Here is a 24,632-nt window from a genome sequence, read left to right as displayed (position 1 = left end):
GATGTCATGTATTACAATATATTGCACAAAGCTTTAAAATAAATTACAAAAAAAAAAAAAAAAAAGAAATTTGAAATGCATGGAAGTTACACAACAGTACTTTTTTCTCAATGTTTAACTCAGCGCTCATCTTTGCATTGTTTCTTATGTTTCAAGACCAGTAAGTGGACAACATGTGAAAACATAGAGCAACATATACAATGTTGAGAACATATGCAACATATGAAAAAAGAAAATGAAATAAGAAAAATAATAGAGTTTTTACATAAAGTTACAGATTATCAAATATCTTTAGTGGGCATACTGATAACCTTGTCTCTAAATGCTTTTAGGACACTTCCTATTAACTCTTGGTAAGCATCTATCAGTCACAGTCTATTGCAGCTAATTCCTGTTATTGATCTTCCCTGTTGCATTTTTAATCTTCTGCAAAGCATTAAATTGCTTTTATCTGTACTTGTACAAGATCCCTTTCAACGATTTTATTTACCTCAATTGCAATAGCATGTCTGATATCAATGTAAAATGTGCAGTACTCAAAGGAAGCATTGTCAATATAGAGAATATTTCAGTATGACTGAGCCTAATCCCATTTCCAATGATTTCAGTAGGAGAAGCCTTTGTTTTATTTCTCACTGTTGGCTACATTCAATCAACTATAATAACATATATGCTGTTATTAGCTGTCTAGAGTCTGGACTTTTTCTATTTTTTTATCATTTTTAGGAAGAGAACATGGATTTTGCAATATCATCTTAGACATATAAAGGGTTCAAAAGAGAAATTCATGCAGTTATCAAGACAAGAACTCTTTTTAGTGTCTCAGCTTTAAAGGTGACACAGGTAATAGTTTATGTTAGCAAGAAGAAAAAAGTCATTTCCATTCATGAAGTATCCTGAATAGCCATGAGTATGACCAGTGGGAGATGAAAAGCTTCAGCACAACACATGTGCTTATCAGAATCTTACAAAATAAGCTTTCTGAATCTAGTTTAGTATTTTAACTATTCTTATTACTGTACCTTAATATGCAACTCCATTGTTTAAGAAGCATGTCGTCACTCAAAGAAAAAGAGTACCTATATTTATACTACTTACACTATTTTCATTCCTAGGTGAAAATATACCTAGGAGTATTTTCTGTGTGCTATATATTCATACAGAATGCATTTTTCATTCTTACAGAAGAAAATGAAGTTTAGTTTTAATAAGCAGGTAACTAGAACAAATATTTCAGTTTTTCAGTAGTTTCTTTCATTGTGCTTTAATCATTTCTTTGAAATAATGTGTGTATTCAAAATTGACCTTGAATAGCTATGTCTACTTTTAAAGAATAATTCCTACTTCCAGAAACCTTTATTCAAACACTGGATTATCAAACTTTAAATTGCTTTAATTTGTGTTGAGAAGGCTCAGCCCTATTTCCTACCTAGAACACCTAAAGACTGAATGTGTATCTCTTTGATATTTTCTAGCATATTTGGTGGAACTAGAAAATTCCCATTACATCTGATACTTATCTAGGATTACTCTATTTTTATTTTTATTTTTCATAAATTTAGTTTACCAGACTCAGACTCGGAGAATTCCTGAAATATATAGCTGTTTTCTTTATACTATTATAGTTGTGCATGTCTACTCTTAATAGTTGTCCCCTGTGTTATCTCATGTATTGCAGCATCCCCTCAGTTGGTCTATTATTCTAATTATCCTTAGTGCCTGAGGAAAGAAAAGAGCAAAGAAAAATGTTTTCTGGATCACCAGGAAGGTCTAGCTGCACTTTTCAATGCACTAACACAAGCACACTCAGCTGCACCCTGCCACAGACTCTATCAGCTAAAGTATATGCCATGATTTTAGGTTATAAGGTGCATGAATGCAGGAAAGAAGGAAAGATAACCTCATAAGGAAATTGTATCTTTGAAAAAAAGTGCTTTGCTGGGCTGGTGGGTATAGGATACTGTGGAAGACGTTTTAAGGAAGATACAATGATTTCAAACAGAATCTGGGCTGAGTACAACCACAGGCCTTGATAATAGAGGCATGTATGTTAGCATGAATAACCACTATATTACCCATACCATGACAGTCTCACTAGTTCACTGAGCACAGCAAACAGATGCAGTAAATAAATGCAGCAGTTTGCATGGCAGGGCCCAAGAGGGCACCTTTGTTTCCAATCCTAGTAGCGTACGCTTCCTCAGATGTGGTCATGACACAATGCAGACCATATTCTCCAGCAGCTGCTGGAGTCACTGCATCAGCTACATTGGAGGTCTCAACCCAGAGAGACCCTCTGACAGCAGATACATCTCTTCAGGTCTCAGGCTGCAGGGAGTGTGTGGGTCCTCTCTGGGAGACCTGTACTGACAGCCAGCTCTCCTGCAGAAGGTCTGCTGTTGTCCATGAGCTTTGTCATCAGGTGAGGGAGTTACAAGAGGAAGTCAGCAGGTTGTGAAGCATCTGAGAAGATGAGCAAGAGCCAGACAGGCTGTCCATGGAGACCATACAGCTCCAGGAGTCCCAAAGCCAGACAGCAGTGGAGTTGTCAGAGGGTTCTGTGTGACATGACGCAGTATGTCATAACACTACAAAAGAGGGCAGGAAGTTGGTCACTTCTCATAGGAGGAGAAAGTCTCTTACTCCTCCTGAAGCCTTGCTATTGAGGAACAGTTTCAGTGCCCTCCAGGTGGAGGAGGAGCTGGGCAAGGCTTCAAGGGAGGCAACTGGGCTGAGAGACCCTGTGCCTAACAGGAACACCCAGAAGAATCTGCAGGTGATTTTGTGAATGACTCCCTGCTGCAGGGTATGGAGGCACCTATTTGCTGACCTGACCTCTCATCTAGAAAGGTTTACTGCCTGCCAGGTGCTCAGATACGAGATTTTTCTAGGAAAATGAGGGCCCGCTGCTGAATGGGGTGGGTGACCTGGTGCTGAAGAATACAGAGAGGGCAGATTTACTGAATGCCACCTTTGCTTCAGTCTGCACTGCTGAGACCAGCCCTCAGGAATCTCAGACCCTTGAGACAAGAGGGAAAGTCTGGAGAAAGGAATTTCCCTTGGTCAAGGAGGATCATGTTAGAGCTCATTTAGACAAACCTGACACCCACAAATCCATGGGTCCTGATGGGCTGCACCCATGAGGGCTGAGGGAGCTGGTAGATATTATTGCTAGGCCACTCACCATCATCTTTGAAAGGTCATAGAGAACAGGAGAGGTGTCTGAGGACTGGAAGAAAGCCAATGTCACTCCAGTACTCAAAAAGAGAAAGAAGAAGGACCCAGGAACCTACAAGACAGTCAGCCTCACCTTCATTCCTGGAAAGGTGATGGAACACCTCATCCTGGAGGTCATCTCCATGCATGTGGAGGATAAGCTGCTCAGGAGTAGTCAGCGTGGATTCACCAAGGGGAAATCATGCTTAACAAAATTTGATAGCCTTCTATGATGGGGCAACTGGCTGGGTAGATGAGGGGAGAGCAATGGGTGTTGTCTACCTCGACTTCAGCCAGGCTTTTGACACTGTCTCCCATAACATCCTCACAGGCAAGTTCAGGAGGTGTGGGATAGATGAGTGGACAGTGTGGTGGATTGAGAATTGGCTGGATGATAGAGCTCAGGGGGTTGTACTCAGTGACACAGAGTCTATTGGAGGCTTTTAGCTAGCAGTGTTCCCCAGGGGTAAGTTCAGTCTTGTTTCACTTCTTCGTCAGTGACCTGTATGATGAAATAGAGTGCACCCTTAGCAAGTTTGCTGATGACACAAAGCTTGGAGGAGTGGCTGACACCCCAGAGGGCTGTGCTGCCATTCAGAGAGATCTCGATAGGCTGGAGAGTTGGGTTGAGAGGAACCTCATGAAGTTCAACAAAGGCAAGTGCAGGGTCTTTCGCATAGGGATGAATAACCCCATGCACCAGTGCAGGCTGAGGGCTGACCTACTGAAAAGCAGCTCTGCAGAGAAGGACCTGAGAGTCCTGGTGGAAAACAAGTTAACCATGAGCCAGCTCTGTGCCCTTGTGGCCAAGACAGCCAACGCTATCCTGGGGTGCATTCAAAAGAGTGTTGCCAGCAGGTCGAGGGAGGTGATCCTCCCCCTCTACTCAGCCCTGGTGAGGCCACACTTGGAGTATTATGTCCAGTTCTGGGCTCCCCAGTACAAGAGGGACATGAAACTACTGGAGTGAGTCTAGCAGAGGGCTATGAAGATGACTAAGGGACTGGAGCATCTGTAATACAAAGAGAGGCTGAGAGCTGGGCCTGTTTAGCTTGGAGAAAAGACTAAGAAGGCATCTTATCAAAGTATATAAATATCTGAAGGAAGGGTGTCGAGAGAATGGAGCCGGTCTCTTTTCAGTTGATCCCAGCAACAGGATGAGAGGCAACGGGCACAAACTGGAACACAGAAAGTTCCAGCTGAATGTGAGAAAATGCTTCTTTATGGTTCGGGTGAGAGAGTGCTGGAACAGGCTGCCCAGAGAGGTTGTGGAGCCTCCTTCTCTGGAGATATTCAAAACCCGCCTGGATGCCGTCCTCCGCAATGTGTCTAAGTGATCCTGCTGGCAGGGGGTTGAACTAGATGATATCCAGAGTCCCTTCCAACCTCAGTTATTTTGTGATTCTGTGTGATCCTGTGATTCCTATGCACATTTATACAAGCGTACCACTCTCAGTGAACCTTGCTGACCACTGGATGAACTTAAGTCATTACCTGCACCAAAAAAGCCTTTTCATGGTTCTCAGCCAGTACATGTGGATGACACTGTCTACCTTGTCTTATCCTGAGATTACACAGTTTATCTGCATGTAACAGTCCCTTACCTAACAGCATAAATGATGAATGGATTTGTTTACCTCTACGGAAACCCGATAAATCTGTAAGGACCACAATGCCTCATGACAGATGGGATTTGCACAGTGTGCCATGATCAACATGAAGGGGCTTGTGTGATATTCACAGATTCACAGATTCACAGATTTCTCTAGGTTGGAAGAGACCTCAAGATCATCGAGTCCAACCTCTGACCTAACACTAAGTACTCCACTAAACCATATCCTTAAGCTCTACATCTAAACGTCTTTTAAAGACCTCCAGGGATGGTGACTCCACCACCTCCCTGGGCAGCCCGTTCCAATGCTTAATAACCCTTTCGGTAAAGAAGTACTTCCTAACATCCAACCTAAAACTCCCCTGTCGCAACTTTAGCCCATTCCCCCTCGTCCTGTCACTAGGCACGTGGGAGAATAGACCAACCCCCACCTCTCTACAGCCTCCTTTCAGGTACCTGTAGAGAGCGATGAGGTCGCCCCTGAGCCTCCTCTTCTCCAGGCTGAACAAGCCCAGCTCCCTCAGCCGCTCCTCGTAAGACTTGTTCTCCAGACCCCTCACAAGCTTGGTCGCCCTTCTCTGGACTCGCTCGAGCACGTCCATGTCCTTCCTGTAGCGAGGGGCCCAAAACTGAACACAGTACTCGAGGTGCGGCCTCACCAGAGCCGAGTACAGGGGCACAATCACTTCCCTCGACCTGCTGGCCACACTGCTTCTTATACAGGCCAGGATGCCGTTGGCCTTCTTGGCCACCTGAGCACACTGCTGGCTCATATTCAGCCGACTATCCACCAATACTCCCAGGTCCTTCTCTGCCAGGCAGCTTTCCAGCCACTCATCTCCCAGCCTGTAGCTCTGCTTGGGGTTGTTGCAGCCCAGGTGCAGGACCCGGCACTTGGCCTTGTTGAACTTCATGCAGTTGACCTCAGCCCATCGCTCCAGCCTATCCAGATCCTCCTGCAGAGCCTTCCTGCCCTCGAGCAGATCGACACACGCACTTAGCTTGGTGTCATCTGCAAACTTACTGAGGGTGCACTGGACGCCCTCATCCAGATCATCAATAAAGATATTAAAGAGGACCGGCCCCAGTACCGAGCCCTGGGGGACTCCACTAGTGACCGGCCTCCAACCAGATTTGACTCCATTCACCACAACTCTCTGGGCCCGGCCATCCAGCCAGTTTCTAACCCAGCGAAGCGTACGCCAGTCCAAGCCCCGAGCAGCCAGTTTCTTGAGGAGAATGTTGTGGGGAACGGTGTCAAAAGCCTTACTGAGGTCAAGGTAGACCACGTCCACAGCCTTTCCCTCATCCACCAAGCGCGTCACTTGGTCATAGAAGGAGATCAGGTTCGTCAAGCAGGACCTGCCTTTCATAAACCCATGCTGACTGGGCCTGATCGCCTGCTTGCCCTGCAAGTGCCGCGTGATGACCCTCAAGATAATCTGCTCCATGAGCTTCCCCGGCACTGAGGTCAAACTGACAGGCCTATAGTTCCCCGGGTCTGCCCTGCGGCCCTTCTTATAGATGGGCGTCACATTGGCTAGCCGCCAGTCAACCGGGACCTCCCCCGATAGCCAGGACTGCCGATAAATGATGGAAAGCGGCTCGGCCAGCTCCTCCGCCAGTTCTCTCAGTACCCTTGGGTGGATCCCGTCCGGCCCCATCGACTTGCGCACATCCAAGCTCCGTAGTAGGTCGCCAACCATTTCCTCAAGGATAGCGAAGGCCACATCCTGCTCCCCATCCCCTTCCACCAGCTCAGGGCACTGGGTGTCCGGAGAACAACCGGTATTGCCGCTAAAGACTGAGGCAAAGGCGGCATTAAGCACCTCAGCCTTTTCCTCATCCTTAGTAACTAGGTTTCCCCTCGCATCCAGTAAAGGATGGAGATTCTCCCTAGTCCTCCGTTTCGCGTTGATGTATTTGTAAAAGGATTTTTTGTTGTCTTTAACGGCAGTAGCCAGATTGAGCTCCAGATGAGCTTTGGCCTTTCTAATTTTCTCCCTGCACAGCCTCGCTACATCCTTGTAGTCCTCCTCAGTGGCCCGCCCTTTTTTCCAAAGATTATAAACCCTCTTTTTTCTGCTAAGCTCCAGCCGCAACTCTCTGTTGAGCCAGGCCGGTCTTCTTCCACGCCGGCTCATCTTTGGGCACGTGGGGACGGACCGCTCCTGTGCCATCACGATTTCCTTCTTGAGGAGCGCCCAGCCTTCCTGGACTCCTCTGCCCTTCAGAACCGCCTCCCAAGGGACTCGGCCAACCAGCGTCCTGAGCAGCTCAAAGTCAGCCCTCCGGAAGTCCAAGACAGCAGTTTTACTGGTCCCCTTCCTGGCCTCGCCAAGAATAGAGAACTCTACCATTTCGTGGTCACTCTGCCCCAGACAGCTTCCGACCACCACATCTCCCACCAGTCCTTCTCTGTTTGTGAAGAGAAGGTCTAGCGGGGCACCACCCCTGGTAGGTTCACTGACCAGCTGCGTCAGGAAGCTATCTCCCACGCTCTCCAGAAACCTCCTAGACTGCTTTCTCTGTGCCGTGAGAAATATTAAAACAGGCAGAGTTCCCATGACCAGCAGGGACATAAGATTGCTAAGATCTTTCTGATGCTACCATTAACATCAGCACGGACATAAGATTGTTATTACCTTTACCGCTATCACATTTTCTACTATACCTATGCTTTGAACAACAGTTAATTAACCTTGAGTGTCCATGCCTTTCTTCTTGAAATCCAAATTTATAAATATATAAATAGACCATATAAATTAACCTCAACATTGGTAGGACCTCCCTGTGGAAAAGGTCAGTATTAAATCACCCATTTTCTCTTAGTGAAACTAAAACCTTCTCCCCTTTAGACCTGATGCTTATTCTTTTCTGTGTAGACAAGCTGCCATATACTAATTCTGTGACTTTGCTATACAGCATAATGAGCATTACTAAGTAAAAAAAAAAAAAAAAAAAAAAAATCCATAAAGGAATAAAAGTCTGTATTTCCAGGCACTGCTAAAAAGACTTTAGATGACATCCTTTGTGATGTTCATAGAATAAATCAGATTGATCATTAGTTAATTGCCAAGAAGGCCTCAAGCAAGAATAGTATCAAAAAGACACCATAACCATGATAAGCTTCTATACGTAAATTAATAGGAAATAGAAATACATTTGAACAAGCTGTAGATTATCCATGGATTTTTGCTGTTTTATTTTTCCTAAAGCTGTAGAGAGTTTTGTGGCAGTTTCTGACTTTTATTCACAATGTTTTATTTCTAGTTTGTTTTTGATTACGTAGGAATTGATTACAACTCTAGCATACAGAGTAGAATGAAAATATCATTTCCATCACAGGAGAATTTGTGATGCCTATGCACTTGATCTCAAATTTTCACTTCTGTTCAAACTGCAAGACTTCAGGGTTTGGAAACTTGTGCCAACTAAAAATGTAGTTTTGTTTCATAAATCACTCTGCCCATTTCAGGAATCATTATAAATTATCTCAAATAAAATGGGGAGAGAATGTAGAGATTTGGATCACTGATCTTTTAAACACTTTAGCTGAGTATAGCTTTTTTCTTGGATCAATGACATTAAAGGCTGAACACAGTGGGCGACATGGAAAATGAAAATGAAATCCAAAACCTTACCTAGGAAACCAAATCAGATGAGTTAAAGTTTTTTTCTATATCAGGGGCTTAAATATATGGCTAAGTTATGAAATACTATTGGATCTGCAGTGCAGTTGCTGGCCATGGGTCTAAAAAGATCACTACAGATGTGATAAGTTAGAACCCCAGTTATCACTGGAGGATGATTTAGTTTGAGTCACTTTCCATTTTCCCATGACTGCAGTATGGGCAAATACAGTTACCACAGATCAGGAGGCATGTGGAATAAGTATCCCCAGGGCAACAGGTTCATTCCTAAGTGCCCAAAGAAGTCCTTACATAAAAAGGGCAAATCTGTTCTAACTGCATACACAGAGCAAAACCTTACAACTTCAGTGGTTAAAATAGGGGTTAGTGTTTTGATCCCTAGCTAAACCTACTGAGCCATGCATCTTGGAGGGAATGAGCGGGATTTTAATGTTTAATAAATGTGAATCCATTACCACCTGTTCAATCCTATTATCTTCAAGTGGCATGTTAAGGCCTCTCTATGTGATAATTTACTCTGGAACAGCCATATTTAAGCTGCTTTTCCTGATTAACTCCATGTGTAAAATTCTTGGTTTCTGGAATAAGAGATATAATTGGAAAAAGACATTTTCTGGAATCAGAGAATTGGCAGATGGATTTAATCAAGAGGAGTTAAGCCAGTTTAAATTTCCAGCCCACCTTATTCCAAATAAGTTTTCGTGCATATGGAATGATGAACCCTTAAGTCACGGTTGGAAGGCAAAGGATTTATAATGAATTTGGGTGAAAAACATGTTTCCTCTCTCATGAGAACAGTCAAGATTAACAGAATATTTCTGTCATACTATTTACTATAAACATTTTAATCTCACAAACCAGGGTCTGGCCAATTTGAACACTTTATTCTACAGAGTTGCATAGTTCATTTTGTATTAAAGAAAAAAACTCCTCTTTATTTTCATTATGTCTGTTAATATTTTTCTCTATTGGATTATTCCTTTTACCCATAAAAATAAAAAATAAAAAAATGAACATTTTCAACTAGAAAATATCAAAATATATTGCCGACACAGGAAATATGTTAAATGGCATACTCTGTAAAGGGAAATAAAAGCAGCAGAGCAAAAGAATTCTTTAAGAAAGAGAAAGTATCCTTATATCAAAGAAAAGGGAATTATAAAACTGCCATTAATTCATTACTTATATTTGAGTCCACCTTCAAAATAAGTAACTAGAAGGATGCTGGTGAAAAGACACTTTTTTTTTTTTCTCCAGTAATTTCCATAGTCATTTCCTTTGTTTAAAGCATAACAAACCCCTGATGACTCAGAGTACTAACATTTTTAATGGTTTTATGGAATTAGAAGTATATAAAATAGGCATAAATCATGAGAGGATTAGATCCCATATCTCTGATATTGATAGAACAGGGAAATTACAGGAAAACATCAACCAAAGTCATTGAAAAACTCTTGGGAGGAGCCTGACAAGTGTAACAAGTGCTATGATGAAAACAGAAATTTACGGAAATTATGTAGTATATGTAACTTCATCTCTACCTAAACAAGTGAAAACTCTGGACACCTGCTAATGCCTAGAAACTGAACCAAACCTTAGAAGAGCACAGTGCCGATTTCCTCTTTCTTATATAAAATAACAGCCATTTGTACAATTGTCGATTACATTGAATACAATTCTACATTAAATGGAATTTTAGAATACATTTTCAGGTATTACATGCATGCTCAATTCCATGTATAAAAACAGGTCAAATTCTAACATTTTGCACAGAGAAAGTTAACCATAGTCTACTAAAGGCAATTGCTAAATATTTCCTTCAAAAACACATTATCTCCTATCTGTCTGCTCCTCAAAATTCTAAGGGACCTGGGGGATTTCCTGCGCTTATCCAGCTTATCCAGGAATCTTAGCAAAGATGAAGAATCTTAGGAAAGTTTCTTATTTTTCCAGGCATTGCAGGACAGGTACATAATTTTCAGTTACAAGTAAAACTCACCTATTTGTCATTGGATAAATCAGCTATATTTAACCAGAATATCTGGCTGAATATGAAAGAGCACTCCAGCTGAATATGCGAGGGCACTTCTTTACTGTGAGGGTGACAGAGTACTGGAACAGGTTGCCCAGAGAGGTTGTGGAGTCTTCTTGGGAGATATTCAAAACCTGCCTGGATGCCATCCTGCGCAATGTGCTCTAGGTGATTCTTCTCAGCAGTGGTATTGATCTTCAGAGGTCCATTCTGACTTCGGCCATTCTGTGATTCTGTGATTCTGTGAGAATTTGTTTTCCCAAAGAGCTCCTGAGAATCTCAGAAAGGAAAGCCTTTCTTTGTGGAAATGTGCACAATAATGTCTTAATTTAAGTACCTCTTTTGAAGATAGAATTCAAATAGCCTGAAATTTAGCGCAGAAAAAAAGTTTGTTTGTTTTCACTCCATCTCTGCATTTCATATTGTTATACAGAGTACCTGCACAGCTAGGGAGCAATAGAATCTCACAATGTTACAACATTATGCAGTCAATATCATTATACTGCTTAATAATGCCGGCATCTGTCATGGCAATAGAAAAGAAAGCTCTGTATTTCTGTGCAATAGAACCATTATAGTACCCATTGGTTTCAGGGGATAACTATTCAGGACTTACACTGTTAAGGAACACTGCTTTGTTTTCTTTGTAACATAGATCACTTCAGCTTCAAAGACTAAAACTCACATTGGGTTTTATGTAGGTGTACTAGCCCACAAAATTTCACACTTATCTCTGAGATGGGGCTCCAGCTCTTGCTGTTCCTAGATTGGCGTTGGTTCCATAGGGAGCAGCAGAGATCCTCATTGACCAAAAACTATCACATTTCCCTCAGCAAATATTCCACCAACACAGAATGTAACTCACCAACCTTTATGCAGGTGCAGAAATATCAGTCTTACATAAAACTTTGCCTGTTGTACACTGTGTCCATTGAGCAATTTTAAATGTTGCATAAACATACACCCAATGGTATTAACTCTACAGTATAACCTTTGAAATAAATGAACAGGAAAGTAGTGGAAGAAAAAAATATCCAAAATTATGCTGCATATCTTTTCAAACAATTAAACTGCCATTGTAGAATGCAGCATACTAATTAAAGGTTTTGTGAAAGCCTAATTTTTCTCTTCCAAGGTTATACAAGGAAACAGTGAAAAACAATGTTGATCCAGGGCTTCCAAAAAAAACAATAAAAATAAGGCCAGTTATTAGTAAGGAGCCTGAGGCCATTACCAGCAGTTGGGTGCTATGCAGGTACTTTTCAATATTGTGCAATAGCACAAGTAAAAAGCATTATTTTTTCTTACATGTATGTGATTGCAGTGGTCTGATTATTCTTCTGAGAACAGAGGCAGAAAAGAGTGTTGGCTTTTTTTGTTGATTTTTTGTTTTCCGTGGCATGAAAAGGTTATTTTATTTTATTTTATACTAGAGAAAAACAGATTACCTTATATTTAATAATTACTCATTCAGATTATTTTAAAGGAAATAATGATTTCATATGTAGGTCCCACCATTTTACACACAAAGCCAATACAAAAATACAATGGGTCATTAGTCTCTGAAGGGTAAATACAGATTATTTTTGACAAGTTAGTAATTGTGTGCAATATAAGGCAACACCAAGCTGTTAATTTAATTTTACACAATTGTGAAAAGGTGAGATATCTTTTAAAAAAATGTATCAATATTAGAACATTTCCTTATAACCTACTGTTATTACCTTGCTTATTTTTAATCATATCTCCCAAAAGTAGTAACTATGTGTTGAAATAAAACTGTACAGTTTACAAGTATTCTCAGTGTGTAAATTATCATGAGGTGAGGATTTATTATTTTTTTTACATCACAAGGGCTATTGTTAATAAATAGGCAACTTGAACTTGTAATGTACCTGTTACTCAGTGTCCTGTAAAGTACACATAAAAGCAGACTGTTCCCTAGCTATTTTTTCAAAATACCTTTTTTAGGAAAATAAAGTCATATTTAAAGTTTAGTCCATCACATTATATCTATGAATAAAACTAAGTTTTGTGTTTAACAGGTTGTTGGTGATCCCCGACTATCATGATCCCAGATTATCATAATGACTGAAATGGAACACTCTCAAGAGCAAATAGTGTAAGTAGTGCATATAAATCCATAGATGCACACAACACCCGACAAATGCAACTGTATCAATGAGAATCCTGAAGAGCACTTTATCTGTTTTTCCAGCTATTAAGAAGCATTTGCCCAATTCAACATGCTAGATATTTCTATGAAAACCAAGAAGCTGGACAAAGAAATAACTTGTCTGTAGCTGAGTAAGAAGCACTGATTTTTTTTTTCATTTCGGCAAACAACCCAAAATGAAAATATCACCCCTCCCACTCAATTGTAGGAAGTCAACCACATTTATTTATAAATCTTTTGCCAAACAGAAACAAACCTTCACTTCACTGTCACTTCCCCTCATGATTAAACAAATCTAAACAAAGTGAAAAAGCCCATATTTCTCTATCTACAACAGTATGTTTCATTTCTGGTTTTCTGAGAAATTTAGAAAAAAAAATATAAATAAAATAAAACCATATTCACAAAGCTGACAGAACTTATTTTGAGAGAGAGAACTTATTTTACACTTTTTTTTTTTAATCAATTGCTTAAGAGTAATAGTACATAAATTCCTTTATTTTCCTCAGAGTGTTTGAACCCCAGTTCTCACTTCCCAAGAGGCCCAACAGATTAAAATACATTGGGAAAAACAACAGAGAAAGTGTCCTTAATCTCTCTTGTGTAGTCTGTTCTATCTTGTATAAATAATTTAATATTCATTATGATTACGAATGCAGGCAGGGCACTTCATCTTTCCAAAGAGCATCAGATGAGACTCATTCCCACTTTCTTATTCCATATTGCAGTGACTATTAAAGTACTTTATCTGAAAGGCAGAAGATTCAGAAGGGGAGGAATAGGAAAGTCTCTGGTTATAATATCTTATATAAGAAAATGATTGATTTAGGAGTTAAGAAAACATTGTTCAAGTCTTTATACTGACAGAAAAATAATTATAGCATATGTCACCTACAGGCCCCATAGAATTCTCTACCCTACACAAATCCATTCTTTATCTGAAGATAATGATTTCATAAATTAGAGGTTAAAACCAATTCATTTTAAAGAATACATTTATTTTAGGAAGTAACACAGGATCTATGACAAGTGGAAATGGGATGAAATCCAAAGTAAGTTATCCAAGAGTCATTGAATCAGATTAGCTTGATATCTGTAGCCTACAATATAACATGTGGGGAAATAACAATACACCTAATGTATCAGCCATGTGGTAAAAAAATATCTGATAAAGTACTTAAGGGAATTAACAAGTGGGAGAGCATGAGAGCTGGTGCAAAAATTGTGTGGTGGATAGTGGCTGAAAAACAACTGGCAACTGACAGATCTGAGAAGAATAATCAAGCTGGAATCAATTACGAATAGAGTTAGTCAAGGATCAGTCATGGATCTTGTTTAATATTTTCATTATGTTACATTTCACGTAGATAAAAACATAAAGGCTACCTGAAAAAAATTGTTAGTAACACAACATGAAGAAGACCAGAGTATGATACATAAGGAACTGAAGCAATATGGCCGTGGAGAGCTCTAATGCAAGCTGATAAATTTGAGGAAACAAAAGTACTGCTCTAAGCTGTGAGCTCATCAGTTGGAAGAGAAAGAAGAGTGATGTGGCTGGGTTAATTGTTGCCAATAATGTGACATGTCCATCAAATAGCAAATGTAATTCTCAGAAGTATGAGATGAGGTCCCCAGAGTACTGCAATCCATATGCAATAAGACAAAAAGATCTTATTTTGTTTAATTTAGTAAAATGAACTGAGATGTGATAAGATTGTTCTACATAAATACGAGTGTTTGGAAAAAAAAAAAAAACTATTTAAACAACAATTTGTTGTTTGTTTGTTAGGTCAAAATGTTGACCTAATAAAAATATTTCTATATGGGCCATAAATACATTTGGGTTGGAAATTAGAAGTTGTAATCTTCAGAGCCAGAAGATTCTGTAACAGCTTTCCAATAGGAATAACAAGGGCAGTAAACCAAGCTAGTTTTAAGATGAAGCATGTTTCAGAAATAAAAATGTTGTATATAAACATCTGTTTCAACTAATGCTTGCCAAAACACAGAGAAGTATCCAATAAAACTTTGCCTAGTACTCTTGCCAAATTGCCTTGTGAATTCCAGGAGAGCAGAGATTACTAGGGTCTATGACTCTGAGATGACTCCTCCATGACAACTACTTTGGAACTGCAGATTTTAGAAGCTTTAAGAGCTTCAGTTTTTGAGGATTTTCTGCTTTTCAAAATTCAAAAGCAACCTGGTAGTTCAGGAATTTCAATGTTGCATTTCAGATTTCCTTTTGTGGTGAGGTTTACACCGAGCTTTGGAAAAATTCTGGGTGACAGAAAAAAAAAAAAAAAAGAAAAAAGAAAAAAAAAATAATTTTCTAACTATCGTTCAGGCTGAGAATCAAAATTCATTTTAATAACTGCAACTTAAGGGGGAGGAGAGGGAGAAAATCTAAAAGTTAGGTTTTAGGGAGCAATTTCGATTTGGCAACTAAGGAAAATCCTTACAGAGAGCAAGTAAAATATTTGGCCAAATTTTCTGTGCAACACAGAAATTGCATCAGTTGATAAGCCTACAAGAACTTTCAGGTAGTAAAAGACACAGACACCAAGCGAACCTTCACAATCTTTTCAGCAAAATCCATTACAGAACTAGCCATGCTCCCACAAGATGTCAGAAATACAGTTCTTACAGAAGAATCAGGTCCAAACACTTTGACAGTCTACAGCTCCTCTCAAAGAAAACCAATAGAATTTAGTTATACTGGAATTAGGTCTTCATTGACATAAGCACTGATGAGATTCAGATTTTTAACTATCTGAGAAAGCCTAGTTTTCCAGAGAACAGTGCAAGGTGTCTTTGTCAATCATAAAGTCAACATCCAAACAAGCTTAAATCAACAACCGACACTGTACCATTCAGACACAGTCCCTAGATGTGTTGGTGCAAAGTTGCCTCAGGAACAGCTTTAAGAGAGGGAAAGAAAGTACTTCCAAAATGTACATCCAGCTTAAGAGTATTCACTCAGAATAGCATGTCTTGTCCTTTGAAATATTGTGTTGGATGCAGATGAGTGTTTCTAACATATTTCCAAACCCTATGGGATATGTATATCAACATGAAAAGAACATCAAAATTAATTTTTCCTGCTCCAACCATGAGCTTCCTTCTTTTGACTGTCAGTGGAAATGTCTTTTCTAGATACATCTTTGGCTCCTCATATTGTCATTTTAGAAGTAATTTCTAACCGCTTAATTACCATAGGTGCACTATGGTCTTCTTTTTTTTGAAGAATATGGCACCAAATTACTCTGTCTGAAATTAAAAGCTAATGAAAAGTTCAAAGATAGTCTGTAGAGCCATAGCATACTATAGTCTTTATTTTCATAACATAGAAAGACATGGTTATACTTGTTCATATTGAGAGAATTTATGATTTTCCAATAACAGATATTTACTCAAATACATTCATTAGATTAGAAAAAAATATGATCAATTTTAAATGACTAATTAAATGAGGGCAAAGTACTTGCATGATTCATATGCAAACCATCAATATACTTTTTCATTACAGACTGGTTTCTAAGTGACGTTTATAATAACACATTAAATGTGAAAGTGAATGTAAAAAACAAGTTGAATCAAGGGGATCATAGTAATTGAAATTTATTGATAAACATTTTCTTCCTTAAATCTAAAGGTGAACTGTTGGTACAACCTGATGATTTTTTTGTGATCAATGAATTTCAGTACTTTATGTAAACCTGTTTTAACTCTCATTATACCCAAGTAGGAGTGTTCATGTAGTCTGCTGCCACATTTCAGCTGTGTGGTAGCTTTTTATTAAGTTGTGCCAAAACCATCACCGGCAATTTTTTGTCATCTCCTTACTGTTAAAAATATTTTTTTTCAGAGGGAAAATGTAATGACAAAAACCAAGTATATTTCTTTCTGCTGTTGCATGTATATATATATATATATTACAAACTTATAAAAAAATACCAAAAAAAAGTAATAATCACCCATTGCAAATGTCACTTAAAAATGATCACATACTTTGCTATGAATTTTATTTTTAATTCAAACCAGAGAAATGAACAGTGACTGAAAAAAGTCAGGTAAAAATAATATTCACCATAGTAAAATTACATGACTATGTTACACACAGAGTTTCTAATAAAATCTAAAGCAGATTAGCAATGTTCGAAAGCAAGATTTGATCATAACACCTAAATTCTAAATGAAGTGGTGTGTAGACCCTGATAGCTCCTGATAACATGTAAAGTATCATACTTTACAAAAAGATACAGGTTACAAATAGGAAACAGGATAAGGAACAGAGATGGTAAGACTTAATGTAAGATCAGCAGTCATAATATACCCACCTATCAAAATCGTAACACAGTTAATGGAAAAAATGTCCTTACACGAGAGAGTCTGATCAGTATTTTCGTGTGTAGTGGGGCTGACCTTGGCCAGCTGGCAGACACCCACCCAGCCCCTCTCTCACTTTCCCTCTTCAGCAGGACCAGGGAAGAAAATAAGATGGAAGAGCTCATGGATAAAGACAGGGAGATTGCTTGCCAGTTTCCATCATGGGCAGAACAGACTCAACTTCGTTCCTGATTCCACTACCTCCTCTGCCCCCCATTCTGATTAGCACAGGGGGCAGGGTAATGGGGGGCGGTGGGCAGCCTGTAACAGTTCCTCGCTGCCCCTCCTTCCTTCTCACACTTTTCCCATTTCAGCTTAGTGCCTTCTCCACAGGCTGCAGTCCCACAAGATAAATTTCTCTCCTCCAGTACCTGGAGCACCTCTTCCCCTCCTTCTCAAACCTTCGTGTTCCTAAGACTACTTCTCTCACTTTTTCTCTCACTCCTCACTGCCTGAGCAGCATTTTCTTCCATTTCTTATGTTTTTCCAGAGGCACCACCACCTTGGTTGCCTTGCTCAGATGTGCCCCATGGTGGGGCCATTGAAGCTGTCTGGAACCATCTAGTACCAGCTGGAACTGGCCATGTTCGGCATGGCGGAAGCTGTCTGGAACCATCTAGTACCAGCTGGAACTGGCCATGTTCGGCATGGCGGAGGCCTGGCCTCTCCTCTGAGAGGCTGCCCTGCAGCCCCCACTGCCAGCACCTAAGCGCTGATGCCCATCTGCAGTGTAACAGCGAAGTGCTGAGGTGTCCATTTAAAAGTACCAGTGGAAATAATCATAAAACCCAGATAAAGAAATTGAAAGAAACTGTATTTATATGATGTTGTGATAAAACGGTAAATAAGGTCCAAAGATTATTCCCTTTTCAGGATCTATTTTTTTAAGTGTGCAATCTATGACAGTATCCTTATAGAAAATGGTGAGCCTAGTAGGCTCACCACTTGGGAGTTATAAATTTGAAACCTGAACAGGTCAAAAATCATCATTGAGCCTATTCGGTGGGTGAAACTACAGGATGGCAAAGACGACTTTAATATATGTTTAGAAAAAGCACCATCATGTGTGAAATGTTCATTTTTTATAAAACAGCCTGATGTGTATTTTTCTTGTATCAGTTAACCTAATTAGTATAGAGAAACAACTGTATGATAGAAAGAGCTATCAATGCAATGGTAAAGAACAGATAATTATCTCAAAATGGCAGTGGCATTCAAATATTCTTCTCTTATTGTGAATCAACACCTATAAAAATTTATTAGATGATTTGTCATCTTTTCATAAAGAAGCTTGATCATTTTTGTCTGAGGATGAGAATATGATGTCAAGGGTATGAATAACTTCATGAATCATAAAATAAATTAAGGTTGTTATTTACGCTGAACAGAAACAGTATTATAAAAGACTAATCTTGTGTATTTTCTGTGACTGCAATTAACCATGTTCCAAGGGTTGTTACACGCTATTTATACTATATTAATATCAGAAGTAGATGAAAGCCTTAATGGAGTGGGGAATATCAGGGGACTGCACAAATTAACCCATTTCACATGAGGTGATGCTTTTACCTTGTCAGCCAATGAGGGGCAGAGGAGAGAAAGTTCTCCTTCCACCCTAAACTCCATCCTCCAGTAAATATTCATCTGAAAACATTCAAAATGTTACACAGGCTTTGAGCTAACCTGAAACACAGTGACTGGGGAATGCCATGTAACAGGGAAAAAGTCCACATAAAATTAGTTGACATGGGAAAAGCTTGCAAGATGAAGTCCTAACCATCTGTTGAATTGCTGGCCTATTTCTCATCCACTGCTGCGCTGAGACCTCATTCCAGGGCTCCAAACAAATTTAGATTTTTTCATTCCTACATTGCAGTTAGAGAAAATATTGCAGTCTAAAACTCAGAAAAACATGACACCAGGATTGTGTATATCTGACAGGAAGACTATAAAAATATTATGTGACATGCAAAGGGAGACTTATCAAGTTTTTTTCATAACCTTGAAAGGAGGAAGAACTAGGCTAAATGTTGTGATTAAAGTCAGCTATGTGGACTGAAAAACAGTCACATCTTTAAGCTTCTCCCATCTGTATGAATGGGCATGCCAAGAACAAAAGCTTTACTGCATACTCAGCATGTTATCAGCATTGAGAATCCGCATTTTGACAGCTGCTGTGGTGACGATTTCTTCTTCCTTATTTTTCAAACCGAGTTGAGAAACAAAGGTCCTTTGTTTAGCTTAACACAATAGCTATGAAAAAGTCATGCACTCTAGAAGAAAAGAATAATATATATATTCATATACACTCACACATACATACATACTATATATTCTGGGGGCTTAAGACAATTTACTTTAGATAATTGTACATACCAAAATGTTAGTGTTTTATGAGAAAATGGGTCATGAATTTCTGGTTTTGTGCCTGAGAAAATTCAAATGGTATTTATTTCCAAATTTCAATTCTAAGTCCAAGTAATCTATTTTCATATTATTTTTCTTGAAAATTTAATTTGATGTCTTCAAAACAGGGCACCAACCATGCATTAAATGTTGATAGCTTTGCTTTTATTTCAGATTTTTATATATTTTCCCATTTGACATTAAGCATTATTTTTCTTGATGATAAATTCTATGAACGTTATTGAAGTAATAGAGCTAATGACTTTGAGAAAGTATTGTGTAATTTGGCCATCTGAAAACTGTAGGATATTGCTACAGTCCTTTTGGGGGAATAAACAAATCTAATTTCACTTACAGTGGCCAGCAATATCTAGATGCACCAGTTTGAACGTGGTTTCTGATGTAATGAACTCAGAAGACAGAAGGCAACTTACTAAAAATGTATCTTCTCCCTAAATTAATACAAGAGATTAATGCGGTACAATTAAAAAAAAAAATAAATTACATTTTTTTCAAACATACAGAAGTTCTGTGTCCCCACCTCCATTCCCTGATAATTTCCTCCATGCTCTTATCCATGCATAATTTGTAGAAATGGAACAGAAAATTAAGAGAAGTTTAAAAGAAAAATGGTGCCTGTGATTGCACAGAAGACAGAGTGGCAGCTTAGAAAGTTTCTGTGCCAGTACCTCCAAGCACAGTACCATTCCTATTCTGCAACTAGTGTTTTCAAATCTGACCTAGGCACCACCTAGAGCATCATAAAATTTACAGTTTACATTTAAATTATGGAGCAGAAGTAGCCTATACACCTAGCTTGAAGACAAATTTACCAACTGTTGACATCATTTAGCAAGTAGTGCATCCTAAAATATGGCTCTGGGTAATCCATACCAATTGACCCAATAAGAAGGGAAAAAGGGGGAAAGTTCATGTATGGCCTATACTTCAGAATGTCCTCACGTATGTATCTATCCAGAACAGGCAAGAAGCCCAGAACTCTGAGTGCACTGACTCAAGGGCCCAATACCTCTGGAGCTCATATCTTTTGTTTGTAACAAGGCCACAGAGCTCACAATAAAGAAGCAAGAATCCCTTGAGACCATCCTAGAAAGTGAAAGACTTTAAGAACAGTCTTAGGACTGTTTTAGTTAATTGTTTGCATTTTGTTTTCAAAATATTTTATAAAAGGATTTTATTTCCCTAACATTTTTGTTTGTTTGTTTCTGGTTTTGGATTTTGTTTTGATCAGTTTTATTCCTTATTACTTCGTTCCAAAACAGAACCATTTTTTCATGGATATGTTGACATTAGATTTGCTGCAATGGCCCCTAAAATCATACCATCACTCTTCAGAAGCACCTTGTTCCTCCCACCCACCCTTATCACTCATGCTTGGGTGTTTCCAGATGAGCTGACACATTGGAAGAATTCAGCAGTCACAGACTGCCTCCAGCTCAGCTGAGCTCTTAAATTACCCTCTGGGTTTGTGTGGCAGATCTGATGTCCACGGGGAGATCTTCTAAGCTGGCCCAGCCACTGTGAAGTAAACAACATTCAGCTTCTCCACACGGCTCACCCTCCCAGCTCCATGCGGCATCCAGCTACAGAACCATTACACTCTTTTTGGAGAAATGTCTTTCTTTTCTGCTATGTAGGTGGAATTCCTTCTGTTACCGTTGTCACTGCTGTCTTTTCTGGCCTTATTTGTTTTATGAGAAGTACAGTGGGTGCCAAAACAGCATTCTGGCTATTCATATGGACCATATTTCTCTTGTAAATAGATACCCTTAAGAAATACCAGGTATAAAATTTCAAACATTGGAAACAAAAAAAAACCAGCAAATCTTGCATATGAGAGGATAACTCACCTTAACATATCAAGCCCACAACTTCTGTTTTATCTATTACATATATCTTATAAAACTATAGAGTGCTGATATAAAGTTCTCATTTAGGATGAAATTCATCAGACCTCTGAATAAATTACTCCACTATTTAATTGCCCTAGGCATTAAAAATCTGAGATTTGTTTTGTTTCCATGTTTTAGTTTAACTTTCAGTCTTGAAATGTAGTCTTCTCTAAGTGATTTTTTTTTTTTTTTCCAACAGGGTAAGGAATTATGTTCAATCAGAAATCTCTTCTTCATGCAGGTATTTAACTGATCAGATGACCTGATATTTGGATCAACCCAGTAGTTCAAAATTCCTTACTCATAATATAATGTAATTTCTGGATTACAACTTTTTTTTTTTTTCTTTTCTTTTTGGCAGGGGTAGATGTAGGGAGAATCCTTATTAGCTACTGACAACATTTTGAATATGTTGATTACCGAAATGGAAACAATGGGACTTATCAATGACTACTACAACTATAATTTATTTTAGCTATATCTATGACTATTCTTATTTCCATGCATTCAAAGACCACACTAGGCCACCTGCTAATCATGCTGAAATTAAATTTATTATCCGTGGTTCTCAAATCCTTTCCACAGTGGTTACTAACAAGAATATATTCTTCCATTTCATGTCCACAAAGCTTTACAGCTTTTTTTACATGTCCTTTACAGCATACACATTGCCTTCCACTTGGGAGTTATAAAACTTATCTCAATGCACAGTCCAGCCGGCACATACTATTGATTTATCCCTTGCATTGCTTCAATATGTCATGTCTTTTTTTTTTTTTTTTTTTTAACTATTTTTTGGATATACAGTAAATACAAGGGTAAACTCACCAGTAAAGTTCTAAGAAGAAGAGTGAAAAAAACAACATCAAATAACAAAAATAAAACAAAAATAAGCAAATGAAACAAACAAACAAAAACAAGTAAAGCACTGATTCAAAATGTTATTGAACTTAAATTTTTTCCCAGTGGTAGCTCTGCAAGTATTTGACTTCTCTGTAAGTATTACAGAATCCAGAGCTAATAAATCCTATGAATGCACTTATTTCAGCTGGTTTTGCTAGCTCTGCAACAAGAAAGGCAATATGAAAAAAAAAAAAAAAAGTAAGAAGTTCTCTTATATCAAAAAGAAGACCTATAATGCATTGTGAAAATACATTTTATATATACACTGAAGTTATATTATCAATTCTCTATTAACCCCCATTCAGCTATACTATCAACTGTTGGCATCTACAGGATATCTATGGGGAGCCATTAGGATGTCATTAATTTAGGGTCAGTATCTTAACTTTACCAATAATTATAGTATAGACTTGCTACTGCAGTAAACCTGTGATAATAATACACATACATAATAATTGACATGTTAAATTACAATGTATTTAGGTATAAGCCATTTCTTAACAAAGCAAACTGATACTCCTAAAGAAATAGTAACACTTTCTTTCCATTTTGAGTATTTTTCTCTTGAAGGTTAAGACCATTTTATTAACATAAAACACTTGAATTCCAAAGTATTCTAACTTCTTTCTTTGCTTCACACCACAACTGCTAACATCCACAATGACAAAAGAAAAGTGCTAATGCTGTTCTAATCTCACAGAAAACTTATTTTCTTAAAGTGGCATTGTGGTAGTTTTACCTTGGGCAGCTAAACTCCACCACAACTGTTCTCTCACTCCCTCTCCTCAGAAGAAGACGGGAAGAAGTATGCTGGAAAAAAAAAAAAAAAAAAAAAAAAAAAAGCTCAAAAAAGCTCATGGGTTGAGATAAGGATAATTTAATTAAAGGAAAAAGGAAGAGGGGAAAAAAATAGCAAAGTCTGTGTGGAAGCACAGAGTAAAGAAAATCTCTACTTCCCATCAACGAGCGATGTTCGGCCACATTCCAGGAAGTAGGGCCTCAATATGGGTAACGTTTGGAAGGACAGACGTCTTCATAATAAGAACCCCACCCCCCTCCCTCCCCCTTCCCACCTTTTATTGCTGAGTGTGACATCATATGGCATGGAATATCCCTTTGGCTGGTTTAGGTCAGCTGCCCTGATGATGTCCCCTCCCCACCTCTTGCCCAACCACAGCCTGCTGGCTCTGGGGGGGTGGGAGTTAGAGGGTGTCTTGATGCACTGCCAGTAATGTGCAGCAATAGACACAACACTGGTGTGATACCAGTGCTGTTGTAGCTGCAAGTACAGAGCACAGCACTGTATGGACCATTGTAGGGAAAGTTAATTCCATTCCAGACAGACCCAGTACAAGTTAATTGAAGTTAATTTAAAACCTGTGACAGAAAAAGACCTAGTCCAATCAACTCCCTTTTTATAAATATTGCTTATAAATATTTGCTTACTGATAGCATTCTGGCTTTGTCCATCCCACTTCTATGCCATTGGAGAAATAATTATTTCATAATTCTGCTGGACAGACATCCTTGCAACTCTATTTGTTTACTTATTTTACTATTCAAACAATATTACCAGTACTACATTGGCTATTAGGCCAGTACTAATGAAACAGGTTGAAGAGCCATACAATGCCTAGAAATACATTATGTTATTCCAGTCTCTCTAAATCAAAACCTGAAGTCATGAAACTGGGCAGTGCTCCAGTGGAGTTACACCACCCCACACCAACAGTATCCTAAATTTCATGAAATAAGCGTATTTCCCCATAGCTGAAAAAAAGAAAACTAATAAAATTAGGCATAGGAGAGCAAAATGAATAGCTAGTATAGTTTTCCTATTCAGTGAGTTAAGCAGTTCTTAAGCAAGTTCAAATAGCCAGATGACCCAGGGCTAGCATGCTTTCTGGAGAGCCAAAATGGCTTCCCCTTTTGTCTCTCTCAAAATAAAGAAATAAGAATAAAGAAGAAACTGTGGTCTAAATCACTTTGGAAAAGTAGAAAAAAAAGTAGCAATTGTTTAAGCATTTCACAGAATGAATTTTTGAAAAACATTTAGCTTCTAATTCTGCTCCTCTAAAATCAGGGAGAGTTTATCATTGCCATTAATGGGAGAAAAGACGAGACAGTCCTTAACAAGTCTGACTCACCTATAGTCTCCTTTAAGGATCTGAAAGACATCCTTGCAACTGATACTGAGAGAAACAACTGATGCTGAACTAAAAGTGTTGATACCAATAAAAAGGAATCATTCTGAGAATCATGTAATCAGTAGAGAAAACCTTCCTAAGCATCAGGGGAACCATCAAGAGACTACATGAAGCTGGGAGAGATA

The 24,632-nt window shown here is 38.7% G+C and overlaps 1 long non-coding RNA gene across 3 annotated transcripts; it reads left to right on the top strand.

The window, feature by feature from the left end:
• The first annotated feature begins 1,754 nt into the window (after positions 1–1,754).
• On the top strand, positions 1,755–21,685 carry LOC106030672 (uncharacterized). 3 transcript variants are annotated; one of them, XR_001203878.3, is made up of 3 exons: positions 1,755–2,806; positions 12,559–12,635; positions 21,597–21,685. It is a non-coding gene; the product is annotated as an uncharacterized lncRNA (long non-coding RNA). The 3 variants fall into 3 exon arrangements; XR_001203879.3 differs by lacking the exon at positions 21,597–21,685 and adding an exon at positions 19,842–20,149; XR_007157516.2 differs by lacking the exon at positions 21,597–21,685 and adding an exon at positions 12,732–13,024.
• The last annotated feature ends 2,947 nt before the right edge of the window (positions 21,686–24,632 follow it).

Source organism: Anser cygnoides, chromosome 2 (genome assembly GCF_040182565.1).
Source record: "Anser cygnoides isolate HZ-2024a breed goose chromosome 2, Taihu_goose_T2T_genome, whole genome shotgun sequence".
Classification (NCBI taxonomy): Eukaryota; Metazoa; Chordata; class Aves; order Anseriformes; family Anatidae; genus Anser; species Anser cygnoides.
This window is presented reverse-complemented; position numbering and strand designations above follow the sequence as displayed.